The following is a 4430-nucleotide window of genomic DNA, read 5'->3' on the forward strand; positions in this document are numbered from 1 at the left end:
TGTCATCGATAGCGCATAGTTGGGCCACATTCTTTATTTTTTCCTGGAAGGCAAATGTCCGCTCTAATAAATGAAGATGAGTTCTTTGGGTCTTCCATTAAAAACTAAATCTAAATGTAGACAAATATTTAAATAGTAAAAACTTTCAAGATTCTTTAAAACCATTCATTGGGCAAAGTCCTTTCCTCTTTTATAAGCAGGGCATGGTCTGCCCTTAGAGATTGGGTTTTCCTGTTTGTAATTGGCAGCCACAAAGCCACCTGACAACTGTCCAGGAATGTCTGCCGTCATCACATCTAAAAAATTAGAGGTTGTAGCAGAGGGAAATGGCAGGCCATGTCTTTAAGACTTTGAGACACAAAAGTAACCTGTGAATGTAAAGTGTTTGTAAATCAATCAATCAGTAAGTCAATTAGAGATGCAATTCTGTTACATCAAGATAAATTCTTCGTGATGCATGCAATTAACCACTTCTCTGCTTGGAGCTTACCCCTCTGTGCCTAGCATGCAAACGGCAACAATATACCTGAGTTAGACAGCGCTTTAAACAAACTTGTCTGTAAAGCACAATAACTATTTAGGCTTATAAATAGTAATTTCTGTTGCAACGACCTGTCTCTGCAGTTGGATGTTGCAAAAGCAGCCTTGCATGAACAGGCAACTATGGCTGTGTTTCAATATAATTTTATTTACAAAATCCAGTAGTGAGCCAGGTTTGTCCCAGGGACCATAGTTTGTCAACCCTCGCTTTAGAGTTTTTTCAAGTCACTTCACATAATTATCTCTTTTGAGTCCTGACAATAGACACAGCATGTGTCATCTCCATTTTACAGGTAAGGAAACCAGCTTAGAGAGGGTAAGGGGTCTGCCCATGGTCACATGGGTAAGAGTGGCAACCCTGGCCACCTCCTGAGTTTCCTGACTGTAAATGTAGCGCTCCGTGACCATGACGCACCACCGATTACAGAGAAGAAGTACAGTCCCTACCCAAGATAAATCAGGCAGGACCCATAGTTAGTCTCGTTCTTTTGTTCCAACTGTCAAGAACATGGAATTGATCACTTTTTCAATCTGATGCTTTTTATCATACAGACAGAGCCATTGTGCCAGGAGCTTAGGTTTCTATTTCAATTTTACCTCAGACAACTTAGTGGTTTGTGGCAAGATGCCAGAGTTCTCTGGAAATCAATCATCCCTAGGAGGATGTTACAGGTTCATAGCACCTGTGAACGAGGACATGGTTCTTATGTTTTTGTTTCCTTTCCAGAGTACCCCCCTCTACCCTTTTTAGGTGGACCAAGGGCCAGGTGTCTAGCATGGACCCAGTGTCCAGCACGTAGTAGGTGTTCAGTAAATATCTGAATGAACTGAACATCAGGGCAGGGACTCAAGGCATGGAACAGGCTCGGGGGTCTTGCCTGGTGATGCCTCCCAGTGTTCCCCAGCCAGCTGGTACCCAAAGCCCCGCTCTGGAGCAGGAGCCCGAGGCCTGCCGACCCCTCATCATCTCTCCACCGCAAAGCTCTCCCTAGCCCCTAACACTGTGGCCAAGGCAAGTGAAGCCAGCACAGAAAAAGTATAGATTGAGGCTCAGCTCCTCTCTTTGCCGAGTGCAAATGAATCCCGACATGAAGAACATGACCGAGGAGCCTTGACCCGCTCTGGAGGACAAGGGAAGGACTTGCAGACACAGGCAGCGTCACTTCAGGCTGCACACTCTAATATCTTGTGCCCCAGGTAGCTTTCCCCTCTTCATTTACATAGCCTTATTTTATGGGCCTGCTTCAACATAGTTCACGTAGAACAGTTAAAGTGAATTTCCAAATATGGCCAAGAGCCATCTGGTCCTTTGCAGAGGGCTGTGACAGTCTGGGAGGGAGCTAATTTCAACTCCCAGATGTTTGTAACATACAGAAGACGTGCAAGACCTGCCAACCATACACATCTGGGTCTAGATCCTTCTTAAGGTGACTTGGGAATACTTATAAAAAGAAGATAACACTTGTGTGTGTGGCCTCATTCTGAAAGGTGGCCTTACAGTGGGCATTTTGTCCTTTGAGCCTCATGAGGCACCAAGGCTGGTCATGAGATACAACGAAATGTCTTCAGGGTCAGAGAAGAATCCAAGTGCAACCCTGGGCTTGGTAAGGAGGGCATGAGCCTGGGTCAGGTTCGGAAGCTAAGGGACCTGCTATCACACATCATGTCCCAAGCAGTGAATGACTGCTGCTGAGGCTTGAAGGGACAAAAGAATAAAACCTTGCTCATAATGAGAACTCACATTTGTTTACAAATGTAAATGGGGTAGAAGACGCTTGTTGAGAAAGAAAGAGGGGTAGGCTGGAGGAAGCTTTGCCTGATCATCTATATTAAGAAGAAAAACTCAGGGGAAAACACAGACCTGAGTAACAGCTTTTGAATCCCTGTAACCAGGGTTAGGACAGTGATGGGTCTTCCCCCCGAAGTATGTTTGTGCCTGTGACAACTGAGAGCGGCTAGAATCCTCGCATCAGAGGGAAGTAAGGGTGTGAGACAGAGCATTCCACCAGCGTTAACCCAATGGGGATAAACAGCCAGTATTAGACAGAGGAGCGTTCAGTTTATGACTCACTCAGTGCAGAGCCCACATGGGGTCAGAGGGTAGGGCCATTCCACAAACTGGTCACTGGCAGTGCTGAGAGCTAAGGACGGAACTAAGGGTTAAGTTTTCAGAATGTTTTATAGCAACTGACTGATAGTTTTACTTTTGTTGAATCTGACTTTTTTAAAAAAGGGCTTGTCTTTTGTATATTATTTTTAAATTTCATTTTCCTTTTCATTAAATTTTTTGTGACAAATTGGAAATAAAAGCATACAGGTCCTTCACTAGTGATAAGGTGTAAGTAGTAGGGTGTTCTATGAGGAAAGTGGCAAATCAACAGATAATCAGGATGAGGGGGAGTCATTGAAGGCTGGGCACCCAAGGAAGGCTTCCTGGAGGAGGGCTTTGGGGGATAGGCAAGATCTTGACAAATAGAGAGGACCTTCGGATCACCCCTGCAATGTATAGGAGTACATCTTGGTACAGACATGTTTGCAGGCTGCTTCTAGTGCATATACATCTTGTTTCATTTTTGCAGGCTAATCTCTCTTTCTCATATTCTCTCCATCTCCCCCCTCCTCTCTGTGGGAATGCCAAAGCATCCATAAGAAGTAAGTAAACTGAACATCATCCTTCCATTTCCGGAGCAACAGAGACCCTCCAGGAAGACTGCATCCACATCTTGCTATGTCTCTGTGGCTACCATGGCGAGGCCGAGGCAAGCTAGGGGAGAAGAACCTGATGGAGGACCCTTCACAGCTCCCCAGGCAGGACTATGAGGCCCTGCGTGAGAAGTGCCTGAGGGACGGCTGCCTCTTTGAAGACAGCAGCTTCCCGGCCACCCTGAGCTCCATCGGCAGCGGGCCCCTGCTGCAGAAGCTGCCGCCCCGCCTGCAGTGGAGGAGGCCACCGGTAAGGGGCTGGGAAGGGGGCTTCCAAACCACACATGCAAAATGTGTCAACCCAGGCCTTCCTTCCGAGGGCTCAGGGCTTTCAGATATCCGGTCTTACTCTCATTGGTCCCCATAAGGAGGAAACTGGGTGAATCCCCACATCCCCCTTTTCCAGGAAGAACCAGGGATGATCCTGGGAGGGTGTAGCTCCTGCCAGCCCCCAGGCCCGAAATACACAGAGCAGCTGAAGCCAAAAATATGTTAAGGTACTGTTGAGCTTCATCTGAGGCAGCAAGGCACCCTGAGCCACAGCCAATGCCACCTGCCGGAGGGACAAATTGTAACATTTCACACCCCACTCACCCAAAATCAGGCTCATGAAACCACAAATTAAGAAGCTGTTAATCACTTTACACAAGTATTCTCCACTTCAAAATGCATCAACAATTCCTTTCAAAGGCAACTCTTCAATGTGTTCAAAAGAAATTCATCTCCCCCAAACTTGATTTACATGCCAGATTCCAGAACACAGTAAAATCAACCCAATTCTCCCCTTTTGTGTTCCCTACTCAGCCATGACCATCAAAGTCAGACTCGTTAAGTCCCTACTATGTGTAAAATTCCCAAGGGTGCCTCCTGAACTAGAGGGCAGTCATGATTTTACTTCTTCCAGAAAATCTTGGGAACTATTGACACAGTTTTCACACACCTGAGCTGGAGTGAACCGTGCCCGTGTAAAAACTGAGGGATTTGGTGCAGGCCATGGAGCAGAGAACAGCCCCTCTCCCTGTGCCCCACCCCATCCCAGCCCACTTGTCAGCACAGAAAGCCAAAGAGGCCATCATGCTGGGATTCGGGGCAGGGAGGAGGAGTAGGGGGAGAATAACAATGGGAAGATCTCTAGGAAAACTGAGAGTATCCCCTATAAGAGGTACTTCTACTTTTAATGGAACCAC

Source organism: Pteronotus mesoamericanus, unplaced genomic scaffold (assembly GCF_021234165.1).
Source record: "Pteronotus mesoamericanus isolate MK-2021 breed Mesoamerican mustached bat unplaced genomic scaffold, CSHL_Meso_final contig_101, whole genome shotgun sequence".
NCBI lineage: Eukaryota > Metazoa > Chordata > Mammalia > Chiroptera > Mormoopidae > Pteronotus > Pteronotus mesoamericanus.